Genomic DNA, 13,537 nt, shown 5'->3' with positions numbered 1-13,537 from the left:
CACTCATAGTTATTACTGTACTCTTTAACAGTTTGATAAAATGTGCAATTCTCTTTGGCATATTTTGATTAGACTTTCATGGTAACTAATGTATTTACAACAAGTAGAAACTTCTGTTCAGAGCAGGCTAGCACAGTGGTGAGTAGTGGGAGCTCCAGCATCCAAATTCTGGCCTCAAAAATGTATTTGTTGTGTGACCCTGGGCAAGCTACCTATCCCCACTAAAGTTCAGTGTCTGCATTTGTAAGATAGAGATAACAGATCTATTTCAAAGGCTTTTTTGGTGAAGATTAAAAAAGATGATCCATACAAAGTGCTTAGCACAGTGCCTGAAGCATAGCTGATGTTCAAGTGTTAGCCATTATTTCAATATCATTAGGGAAGCAGAAATAGTAGGCAAAACGAAAGTAAAGTAACAATGTTAAATATGAGTGATATCAATGTAAATGCAACTGAAAATAATCGCTACTAATTAACTGTTCCATCTGAAGACTAAATTTGAATATTAAAGTTGACGATACTGTATAGGCTATACTATTTTCATGCCAGTCATGAGGCCTGTGGTTCTCCCACTTAATCAATCAGCTCATGGAAGTGATGCTGGTCCATGAAGGTCACCTTTCAGTACTGGTTAATTAAACTTCACTGCTTGTTATCAAAAAAAAAAAAATCCATCAAGATGGAGAACTAAACCAAGTTTCCGGTTGATAAATACTTAGCTAGACAAATATATATATAAATTTGCATGTCTAAAAAATTAAAGACTGCCCTTAAATGATTCTTTTTTTCTGGCTAAAGCCGGCAATCACAAACCACAAAAGGGCTTAGGTTATGAAAGTTAGTATATTATACACTGAACAAAGAAGACTTAAAAAAAAAATCAAATATGTGCTATAATTACCGGAGGGTTAAAATATGGGTAGAAAAAAGTCTGGAAGGGAATCATCAAAATATAACCAATGGCTGTTGTGGTATAGTAGAATTAAGAGTGATTTTTCTTCTTTTTCCAATTTTCCAAATAGTTTGTAATGTACTACTTTTAAATTTCATACATTTATTTTTATTGTAAAATATGATAGTTTATGACAACCAAGAAAAGAGATTTATAAGATTGGAGAAAACAAGGACAAGGAATAAATTCTATACCCTACTTCATAAGCATAATATCAATTCTTAGCCTTTCCTGAGACAGATCTTCCAGTTGGCACATATTCACAGTAAGTGTAAATCTGTGGAAACATTTCTATCCACTAATTGATGATCACCCACCCCAACCATAAAAGTATAGAAATAATACAGTGGAAAAATTTGTCCTAAACCGCTAAAAGTTGTTTAGAGAAAAGGCCCTTGCTACGGTTTGGCTGGGAAACATACTTCACATGATGTGGCAGGAGTGGGTTCTAACTGAGTCTGAATAAGTTCTTAGTACTTTCATGGCAAAATACTAAGAAGTGGATAAAAGAGGATCCCATAAAGAAGCAGAGAACGTAGCTGTAATTGAGAATTTACAACAGCTCCATCCTGGAGTACAGTCAATCTTCTGTCATAGCCCCTCACCTCCAGTGTATTCTTGTTCTCTAACTTTTCTACTGACATTCAGCACCGTCAGGGATTCAAAGAAAATGTATGAAATGAGAAGCCATTTAAATGAAAGTCTGGGACTTCCCAGTTGGCGCAGCAGTTAAGACTCCGTGCTCCCAATGCAGGGGTCCCAGGTTTGATCCCTGGTCAGGGAACTAGATCCCACATACATGCCGCAACTAAAGTTCGCATGCTGCAACTAAGGAGCCTGCTGGCCGCATCTAAGACCTGGCACAACCAAAAATAAATACGTAAATTAATAAATAAATGAGAGTCTGTAGGATTTGCTTTAAAATAATTTGAAGTTGGGACTTCCCTGGTGGTCCAGTGGTTAAGACTCCACACTTCCACTGCAGGGGGAGCAGGTCCGATCCCTGGTCGGGGAGCTAAGATCCCATATGCTATGTGGTGAAAAAACAAACAAACAACAAAGGTGGGGAAATGGGTGGGAGTATAGAGGATGCAAAGAATGGCCATGATTGCTGAAGCTGGGTGAATAATACATAGAGGGTCATTATGCTACTTTCTCAACTTTTTATTATGAAAAAATTTAAAAATATACAAAAAATATTTTAAATGGCAGCTAACTTTTTAATAATCTTTACTCACCGTTTTGAAAGTCTAGATAGTGGGTAGGGGATTGAGAGGACTCTAACTACAATAGTTGATATTTATAAAGCATTATACATGCAAGACACTATTCTAAGAAATATTAAAAAAATATAAATACACACACACATTCATTTAATCCTTACAACACTGTCTTAGTCCATTAAGGCTTCAATAACAAAACACCACAGACTGGCTATTTAAAAAGTTCTTGTAAGGGCCCTCTTTATGATTTAAAGCACCCTCACATGGTGGGAGGGGCTAGGAGCTCTCCGGAATCTCTTTTATAAGAAACTAATCCCATTAATGAGGGTTCCACCCTCATGGTTTAAACACCGCCCAAAGGCTCTACCTACTAACACCATCACATCCAGCATTACGATTTTAACATATGAATTTTGGAGGGGAGGACATACAAACATTCGACCCTAGCAAACACTGTTTAATCCCACATTTTACAGATGTACAAACTAAGGAACAGTGAGGTTAAGCAACTCTTACAAGTAAAGCCAGGATGAAACTCAGGAAGATTGCTCTAGAGCATGTGTTTTCAATTACTGTTATGCATATTAGATGGAGAGTAGAGAACCACATTATCAAGTCATTCAAATCTGTAGCAGCTTTGCCCAAAGAAAAGTACAGTTGACCCTTTAACAATGCAGGGGTTACGTTAGTACTGTAGTAGGTATTTATTGGAAAAAAAAAAAAATCTGAGTGTAAGTGTATCCACCCAGTTTAAACCCACCTTGTTCAAGGGTCAACCTGTATACACATGAAGTCCCTGTGAGACAGGAAGGGGGCTGGGCACAACCTTTAAAAGAATGGCATTGCCACTGAGGACACAACATAAACTGGTTACATAAACTGGTTAGGTCCAAGATGGCGGAAGAGTCGACTTCCACTAGACCTCGGGCCTCAGTATATGCTCATCATAATACATCAGCAAGCTAAATGACACACCCACAGGTGCCATGACAGTTCCGAGGCTGACCATAAAAGGCCAAAAAGTGGGTGGTGGCCCAATTCCTGGAAATCCCTGCCCCTTCCCCAAAATAGCTGGAATAATCTTCCCACTCATTAGCCTATGAAATTACCCACTTCTATAAAAATTGACAACCCCGTATCTTGGGGCCCTCGCCTTCTGAGATGGCCCACACTCTGTCTACGGAGTGTGTATCTCTCCCTGAATAAACCTTATTTCACTTTACTATGGCGCTCTTGAATTCCTTCCTACGCCAAGCCAAGAACCCACATTCAGTGGCCCTCCCAGCGACTCACCTGAGAGCTGGGACATGACCATCCTCTCAAGTCCCAATTTCTTTGCTGCAACACCTTGCCTTCTGCCTTTTCCAAGTTGCAAGTCTAACTCCATGCTTAAAGCACATTTTAGAGCAGTAATTCCCAGCCTTGGTTACACGTTATAATCACCTGATGAGCCTTTATAAATTTAGAGGCCAAGGCTGCAGACCACACTAATTAAATAAGAATCTCTGCGGGTGGGAGCCAGGCATCAGTCAGTTTTAAAACTCTCCAGGTTTCCAACGTGTGGCCAAGGTTGAAAATCACTGTTTCAGATAAAAGTTTTCATTTTTTAATATACAAACAAGTACTAATGGATGATATTCTCCCTGTTACAATTCTGGTACCTAATGGAGGAAAAACATAGATAGAGGTTAACAACAAAGGACAAGAACAACTTAGGCTTCAAAAAGTTAAACACAGAACTACCATGGGATCTAGCAATTTCATTCCTACATATATTAGAAATGAAAACATATGTCCACACAAAAACTTGTACACCAATGTTAAAGCAGCATTATTCGTAATAGTCAAAAAGTAGGAAAAATCCGAGAGGGGGATGAAGATGGCAGAGTAGCATGACGTGGAGCTCACCCTCCCCAACAAACACATCAAAAACACATCTACAAGTGGAACAATTCTCAGGGAAAACAGCTGGAAACTGACAGAACAACTCCTATACAACCAAAGCTACAAGAGAGATCTCCACTTAATGGAGTAGGATAGAAAAAAAGCATCAGGTCAGGATCTGAAACCTTGGGAGGGATCTGGAAGGAAGAGAAGGTCTGAACGGGCAGACTCTCACCCTGGGGAACAAGCAGGTCAAGCAACAATCTGGGCATCCCAGTCCTGGGGGTCTGTGCAAAGGAGAAAAGCCCTGTTGGCTGCTGGGAGAACCACTATGACAGTATGAAGGGCTGGAGAAGAATAGATTCTACTTGGGAGGAGTGCACATTTGCTGGCCTGCCAACAATCAGGGAGAAGAGAGCCTTGCACTGGTAGTTGCCCCATCCCTGCAGATCCTGAGTTCAAAGGTGGTAATAAAAATGCTAATTGAATTAAGAAAGATTATCAATAGAAATGCAGGTCACTGTTACAAAGATCTAGAAACTATGAAAATGAACTAGTCAAAAACAGATAATTCAATTGCTGAGATAAAAAGCAATCTGGGACTTCCCTGGTGGCGCAGTGGTTAAGAATCCGCCTGCCAATGCAGGGGACACGGGTTCGATCCCTGGTCTGGGAAGATCCCACATACCACGGAGCAACTGGGCCTGTGCGCCACGGCTGCTGAGACCCGCGCACCTAGAGCCTGTGCTCTGCAACAAGAGAAGCCACCACAATGAGAAGCCCGTGCACCACAACAAAGACCCAATGCAGCCCAAAATAAATAAGTAAATAAAATTAAAAAAACTTCTAAAAAAAAAAAAGCAATCTGGAAGCAATGAACAGCTGACTAAATGACACAAAAATAAGTGATCTGGAAGACAGAATAATGGAAATAACCCAGTCAGAACAAACAGAACATACAACTCAATAACAACAACAAAAAACAACCCAATTAGAAAATGGGCAGGGACTTCCCTGCTGGCGCAGTGGTTAAGACTCTGCACTCCGGCTGCGTGCCACAACTACTGAAGCCCGCACGCCTAGAGTCCATGCTCCGCAACAAGAGAAGCCACCGCAATGAGAAGCCCCCGCACCACAACAAAGAATACTCTCCACTCACCGCTACTAGAGAAAGCCGATGCACAGCAACGAAGACCCAATGCAGCCAAAAATAAATAAATTAAATAAATAAATTTTTTTAAAAATTAAAAAAAAAAAAGACTCCACGCTCCCAACGCAGGGGGCCCAGGGTTCGATCTCTGGTCAGGGAACTAGATATCACATGCGTGATGCAACTAAGAGTCCGCATGCCGCAACTAAGGAGCCCGCCTGCTGCAACTAAGACCCAGTGCAACAAAAAAGAAAAAAAAAAAAAAAAGGGCAGAAGGGACTTCCCTGGTGGCCCAGGGGTTAAGAATCTGCCTTCCAGTGCAGGGGATGTGGGTTCGATCCCTGGTTGGGGTACTAAGATCTCACATGCTGTGGGGCAACTAAGCCTGCACATTCTAGAGCCTGTGCGCCACAACCAGACAGCCCGCATGCTGCAACTACTGAGCCTGTGCACCACAACTAGAAAGAAGCCCACATGCCTCAACGAAAGATCCCACACGGTGCAAGGAAGATCCTATGTGATGCAACTAAGACCTGATGTAGCCAAACAAATAAATATTTTTTAAAAAATGGGCAGAATATCTAAATAGACATTTCTCCAAAGAAGACACACAGATGGCCAACAGGCAGATGAAAAGATGCTCAACATCACTATTAGAGAAATGCAAATTAAAACTACAATGAGGTATTACTTCACACTGGTCAGAATGGCCATCATCAAAAAGTCTATAAATGGGCTTCCCTGGTGGCGCAGTGGTTGAGAGTCCGCCTGCCGATGCAGGGGACACGGGTTCGTGCCCTGGTCTGGGAGGATCCCATGTGCCATGGAGCGGATGGGCCCGTGAGCCATGGCCGCTGAGCCTGCGCGTCCGGAGCCTGTGCTCCGCAACGGGAGAGGCCACAACAGTGAGAGGCCCGCGTACCGAAAAAAAAAAAGTCTATAAATAATAAATGCTGGAGAGGGTGTGGGGAAAAGGGAACCCTCCTACACTGTTGGTGGGAATGTAAATTGGTGCAGCCATCGTGGAAAACAGTATGGAGGTTCCTTAAAAAACTAAAAACAGCGCTACCATACGATCCAGCAATCCCACTCCTGGGTATGTATCTGGAAAATAACCAAAACTCTAATTCAAAAAGATACATGCACCCCAATATTCACTGCAGCACTATTTACAATAGCCAAGACGTGGAAGCAACCTAAATGCCCACTGACAGAGGAATGGATAAAGAAGATGTGGCATATATATATATATAATAGAATATTACCCAGCTATAAAAAAGAATGAAATATTGCCATCTGTAGCAACATGGATAAACCTAGAGAATATTATGCTTAGTGAAATCAGTCAGACAAATACTATATGATATCACTTATATGTAGAATCTAAAAACTAATACAAATGAATCTATATATAAAATAAAGATCGACTCACAGACATAGAAAACAAACGTATGCTTACCAAAGGGGAGGTGGGAAGGAACAAATTAGGAGTATGGGATTAACGGATACAAACTACTATACATAAAATAGATAAGCAATGTGGATTTACTGTATAGCACAGGGAATTATACTCAATATCTTGTAATAACCTATAATGGAATATAATCTAAAAATAAATAAATGATTGAACCACTATGCTTGTACACTATGCTTGTATAGTTGTAAATCAACTATACTTCAATTTTAAAAAAAGTAAGGAAAAACTCAAATGTCCAGGACTCCCGTGGTGGCACAGTGGATAAGAATCCGCCTGCCAATGCAGGGGACATGGGTTCGATCCCTGGTCCAGGAAGATCCCACATGCTGTGGAGCAACTAAGCCCACACACCACTACTGAGCCTGCGCTCTAGAGCCTGTGAGCCACAACTACTGAGCCTGCGTGCCACGTGCCACAACTACTGAGCCCGCGTGCCACAACTACTGAAGCCTACATGCCTAGAACCCATGCTCCAGATCAAGAGAAGCCACCGCATGGAGAAGCCCGCGCACCCCAACGAAGAGTAGCCCCTACTCACCACAACTGGAGAAAGCCCGCACACAGCAACAAAGACCCAACGCAGCCAAAGATTTAAAAAAAACAAAAAAACAAAAAACTTGGGACTTCCCTCGTGGCGCAGAAGTTAGGAATCCGCCTGCCAATGCAGGGGACACAGGTTCAATCCCTGGTCTGAGAAGATCCCACATGCTGTGGAGCAACTAAGCCGTGCGCCACAACTACTGAACCTGCGCTCTAGAGCCCAAGAGCCACAACTACTGAGCCCACGTGCCACAACTACTGAAGCCTGCACGCCTAGAGCCCATGCTCCGCAACAAGAGAAGCCACCACAAGGAGAAGCCTGCGTACCACAACGAAGAGCAGCCCCCGCTCGCTGCAACTAGAGAAAGCCCGTGCACAGCAACGAAGACCCAACGTAGCCACACATAAATAAATAAATTTATTAAAAAACAAACAAAAAACTCAAACGTTCATACAATGGAGTATCATTCAGCCATAGAAAGGAAGTTTACATGCTACAACATGTATGAGCCTTGGAAGCATTATTCTTAGTGAACAGAGCCAGATACAAAAGGCCCCATATTGTATGATGCTATTTATATGAAATGTCCAGGATAGATAAATCCATAAAGGCAGAAAGTAGGTTAGTGGTTGCCACAGTTAGGGGGACGTAGGACTGACTACCAATAGGTATGGGGTTGTTTTGGGGTGATGGAAATGTTTTGGAATTAGTGGTGATGGCTGCAGCCTTATGAATATGATAAAAGCCACTAAACGGCATACTTTAAAATGGGGAATTTTAAGTTATGTGAATAGTATCTCAATAATATCTCTCAGTTTTTCAATAAAAAACAAAAAAAAGACTTAAAGTTGGAGAAAGAATAGTCAAGCAAAAGAAAAAAAAGTATGAGTAAGAATTAAAAGGAAGATAGGAAGGAAAACATTAATTTTGTAGCTTTTCCTATGCTAAACTATTTTCTGCCACAGTGTAAAATCTAAGTTAAGAGATTTAGTTAAAATAAATGACAGTAGTTATAGAGTAGGCACCACTGAAATAAAAAACATATTTTACATTAAATGAATCACATTTCTTCTCCAGGAAGAGAAATGGTTGTCGGAAAATAGGGTAGAACAACCACATTAAGAAATACACCTGATGCCCTTCTTCATTAACTTCTTCATTCCAACTGCTTGGAATTCTGTAAACATGACTTTCTATATTTTTAAAAGGGAAAAAATTCCAAGTTTTCTTTCTTGTAATAAGAGAAAATTATTTTTTTTTAACTGGTACTCCTGGCTATTATTAATAAGTATGCAAGACAAAGTGAAACCTAAATAAGGCAACAAATTCATTATTTATATGTTAGTATATCTGAAAACACTGACCTTTGGAAAAGACTTAAAATGGTCATTATATAAGGTTAAACACTGTAATTCTCATCAATAAATCTTAAGGCTACGCTAAAAACTATGTACAGTTTAAAAACTAAAGGCCCAAAATGTGAAGGTCCACCCTATCTTAAATTACATGGAATAAAAATGTTTAAAAAATTTTACAGGGCTTCCCTGGTGGCGCAGTGGTTGAGAGTCCGCCTGCCGATGCAGGGGACACGGGTTCGTGCCCTGGTCCGGGAAGATCCCACATGCCGTGGAGCGGCTGGGCCCGTGAGCCATGGACGCTGAGCCTGCGTGTCCGGAGCCTGTGCTCCGCAACGGGAGAGGCCACAGCAGTGAGAGGCCTGCATACCGCAAAAAAAAAAAAAAAAAAAATTTTACAGGTGATTTTTTAAAATAAATTTATTTATTTTATTTATTTATTTTGTACTGTGTTGGGTCTTTGTTGCTGTGCGCGGGCTTTCTCTAGTTGCGGCGAGCGGGGGCTACTCTTCATTGCAGTGCGTGGGCTTCTCATTGCAGTGGCTTCTCTTGTTGCAGAGCACAGGCTCTAGGAACAAGGGCTTCAGTAGTTGTGGCTCACGGGCTCTAGAGCGCAGGCTCAGTAGTTGTGGCGCACAGGCTTAGTTGCTCCGCAGCATGTGGGATCTTCCCCAACCAGGGCTCGAACCCATGTCCCTTGCATTAGCAAGCAGATTCTTACCCACTGCGCCACCAGGGAAGCCCTTTACAGGTGATTTTTATTTGCCTTATACAATAATGTATTTTCTAAATTTTCTGTAAAAATCACTTTAACATTAGAGAAGTTACAAACATACACTGGTTTTGTAGACAAATTTCAGAACACTCTAGAACTTTGTTAACAGCAAAAGTCTATGCTATAACTACAAATCTTTGACCGATAATGAAAAACTCTAAAAGATAAAAAATGTTGCAAGCTCCAATGACAAAAGAAAAACTGATATAATAGTATTTTTCAAGCCCAGGTTATCTATGGGCATTTCAATTCTTACTCCTATACAATTAAAGTTTACTTGACCACTATTTAAGAAAATAAAATGCTGATTTTAAAAAATCAAAACTCTCGGGCTTCCCTGGTGGCGCAGTGGTTGAGAGTCTGCCTGCCGATGCAGAGGACACGGGTTTGTGCCCTGGTCCGGGAAGATCCCACATGGGCTGGGCCCGTGAACCATGGCCGCTGAGCCTGCACGGCCGGAGCCTATGCTCCGCAACGGGAGAGGCCACAGCAGTGAGAGGCCCGCGTACCGCAAAAATAAATAAATAAAAATTAATAAAAAAATCAAAACTCTCAAAAGATAATGCAATACAAGAAAAATTTAAATATCCCTATTCTTTGGCCTTTCCCACTTTTATCAATTTAGAAGAAAATCACAGATATAGGCAAAAATACATTAGTCCCAGTATTATTTATAGTGTTAAAATAATTGAAGTGGTCTAAATAACCAGTGATAGAGATTTGACTGAAAAATTATGGTATAACTACATGATGGAATGTTATTCAGCCGTTAAAAGTTATTTTTGAAGATGTGATATTCTTCCATATTTAATTTTGATCAAATACATATACATGGTTTGAGACGTCGAACAGTTCTACACCAATAAATAGCAGTTCCCCTGACCTTCCTCTTCCCCCAAACCAACTCCTGCTCCCAGGACCCCAGAGGCAAAATTTTCAACAGTATTAGTTATTTTAGTGTTTAACTCCCAACGTCTAAATCATGCTTATGGTGTTGTTTCTTGATATTTGTCAATTTTGGGTATCATCCACTGACTTCCTACAATGAAGATATTTAGCTCTTACACCTTCCCATCCCCTCCTAGTTTTGATGCTTATCCTCACATTATAGACTGGCTGGCTTATTAAATTCTTGGCTGGAAATCATAAGTTCTAAAGAAGTGAAAAAGTATATTTATTTACATTTGTCTCTCCCACTCAAATGTAGATGACCATAAAATCCTTCCAAGAATACTTCTATTAAACCCAAGGAACCCAGGGTTCCATGGAACACCATTTGGAAAACACCAGACTACAGAAATTTCTGCTTAATTAACCAATTATGTGTGAACAAAGTTTCTGTTTAATTCTCATCTCAGAGAATTATCTCTAAAGAGAAACCTCAGAGATCATCTAGTCCAACTTTTTTATGCTAAGAGAATAAAATGCAACTCTTAGGCTTTCTTTACACAGTCGTTACTGGAGAAGTGGCAGGGGTGCAGTATACTTCTTGGAACAGACTTGATGATAGCTGAGAAAGAGAAAGCAGAGGAGTGTGGTCATAAGAGGGCAAGCGAAACAGAGGTCCAGCGAAACAGAGGTCCAGCTGAAGAGGAAAACTATAGGCCAGGGTTGTCAGACGAGAATTGGTAAAAACTACCATGTAGCTATGGTGACCTCCCCAAGGGAGCTGAAAACTTCCTTTTACTGACAGAGAGCAAGGAGGAGTCAGCAGCCTACCTAGTCTGAAGGTGTGGAAGAAAGGAACCCTGGTCCTAGAATTCATCTCTCTCAATACATTCCACAAACATTTTTCAAGCATCTACTATCAAGTAAGGGAACATATTTTGATGCCAAGAAAATTACCTTTGTTTCTTTTGCAATGTTTATTTTATACTACCTGCCTCCAAATATATACAGTTTTCCTTTTCACTTAAGTTTTCTAATTGTTTTATGCACATAAATTCTGTCTCTCTACAAGACTATCGTCTTCCTAGCCTGAGGCTAAGACCATCTGAAATACTGTCAAGGCCTAGTTGGGTTGAATATGATTTCAGTTATAATTCTTCTGTGACTAAACTTTCTACATCCAGATAAGGTGAGATAATTTAATAAATTGTGTTGAATGAGCATAATGTAGTGGTTCATAACACAGACTCTGAGGTCAGATAGACCCTGAGTTCATCCTAGCTCTGGTACCTGGGCAATTTACTTAACATATTCAAGTCTCAGTTTCCTCATTCGTTAGGATTACAGTTCTACCTCTCAGGGTTGTTTCAGAAATAAAATTAGTTAAGGTAAATAAAGTGCTTAGCACAGTGCCTAGCACAGAGCAAAGACTCATGAAATGACAATTACTAGTGAACTGCTCATTTTCACTCATGTTATTTGTTATGTTCTCTGTGGCATCTGACTCCTGGTATCAAAATGTTTGAGAAGCTACTCAGAAAGTTTCCAGGTAAACTTAGAATCAGAGCCAAAATACTTGGATGGTTGGGATGAATATTTTATTCAGGCTATTGGAAGCCTTGCCAATCATCCCTACTTCATACGTGGTATCTCATGTTGTGAGTTATTAGGTGCCGTTCCAGGCGCCTAATAAAGTACTAGTATATGCACAATACACCTAAGCAGCTCTTTTTTGAACACTCTTAAACATGAGTAATGGAGAATAAATGGAAAGAATAGAAAAAAGGATTACAGAGAACGAAGTAGAAATTCAGATATGAACCATCACTGCATAAAAGAATTTAGTTTCTCTTTAGAAATATATTTCATTCTTAGATTCCACTTTTAATATGGAACATTAAAAGTGTTCACACACAAAGAAGAAAGGAAGGAAGAAAAAATGTTCACACTTATACTCACAAAGTACAGGTACATGGTATTTCAAAATACTCTAAACATTCTAGGTTAGGCCAAAAAGAATACACGCTCTGATCAGGAAATTTAATTCTTCCTGAAAGCATTTAGATGAGATGAGAGTCTTATTTATGTTAGGGTTCATTTCTTCCTTCTACTTCCCTCTATAGGAACAACTTTAGCAATTCTTATACCAAAGCCCCAAAGCTATGCAAATATAAGAAGTACACCTCTGAATCATACCTATGAAATACCTTGGTTTCAAAGACCGCTGAAGCACATGAATCAAGACAGAAATCATACTACTGAGGGAAAAAGTACCACTAAAGATCACTAACCAAAAAGATCAAAATTACACTTCAGTTTTACAGAAGCACCTATTATAACTTAATTGCTTGATGTCCAAAACCTAGTTTTCAAGTACTGCTCAGCCTTGGAACTTCTGCAATTCTACTCTAAGTGATCAGGATATAATCCTGGGGAGGAAGATCTAGGTGTGATTATAATGAATTATATTGACCATGTCTAAAGGAAAGGCCGTGAGAACAGAAAAGGGATGTCTATATGAAAGATAAGAAGGAGGCTCAAGAATGCAGCAGTCGTTCCCCAGGGAAGACAGAGATGCAGTCTGGCAGACATAAGTATGGAATCTGCCGGGGAAATACCAAGTGTGAGGTGGGGAGGACTGGCATGGCTTTACCTTGCCTGAGAGAAATATTCATCTAAACCATCCAAGTATTTTGGCCCTAATTCCAAGTTTACTTAGATGCTTTCTGGTAAGTTTCTCAAATATTCTGATGGGAGGAGTCAGGTGCCACAGGCAAACATAAGCATTCAGATCCCTGGAAAGGAATATCCCCCACAGCAGATGGAATGGCATTCTTGTTTATACAAAAAGCAGTACGGTGTAGTGGTTAAGTGGCCAGTATTTGGAGGCATAATGGTTTCGAATCATGACTATTGCTTACTTAACTTCTCTGTTCTTCAGTTTTCTCATTAAATGAGAATATAATGCTTACTTCAAGTGTTGTTATAAGGATTGAGTTAATTTATACAAAGCATTTAGAACCCTGCTAGAATGTAATGCTAACTAAAACTATTATAATTTTTCATAATAATTATTAAACACCTCTCAGGATTGTGATTTGGGAATCAAAGCACAATCAACTCTAAGAAAATTGTGATTTTGGACTATTAAAGAAGTGCCACAGGAAATTCCCTGGTGGTCCAGTGGTTAGGATTCGGTGCTTTCACTGCTGGGGCCTGGGTTCAATCCCTAGTCAGGGAACTAAGACCCCATGAGCTACACCACACCGCCAAAAGGAAAAAAAAAAAGAAG

At 40.2% G+C, this 13,537-nt stretch overlaps 1 protein-coding gene across 4 annotated transcripts in view; it reads right to left on the bottom strand.

Annotated features, from left to right (window-relative positions):
• SNAP23 (synaptosome associated protein 23) overlaps window positions 1-13,537 on the bottom strand; it is a 35,364-nt gene that overhangs the window by 18,959 nt on the left and 2,868 nt on the right. The gene's annotated exons all lie outside the window — the stretch shown is intronic.

The sequence above is a fragment of the Lagenorhynchus albirostris genome, chromosome 1 (genome assembly GCF_949774975.1).
Source record: "Lagenorhynchus albirostris chromosome 1, mLagAlb1.1, whole genome shotgun sequence".
In the NCBI taxonomy this organism is placed as follows: domain Eukaryota; kingdom Metazoa; phylum Chordata; class Mammalia; order Artiodactyla; family Delphinidae; genus Lagenorhynchus; species Lagenorhynchus albirostris.
The sequence above is the reverse complement of the archived record's forward strand: the minus strand, read 5'-3'. Positions and strand labels throughout refer to the sequence as shown.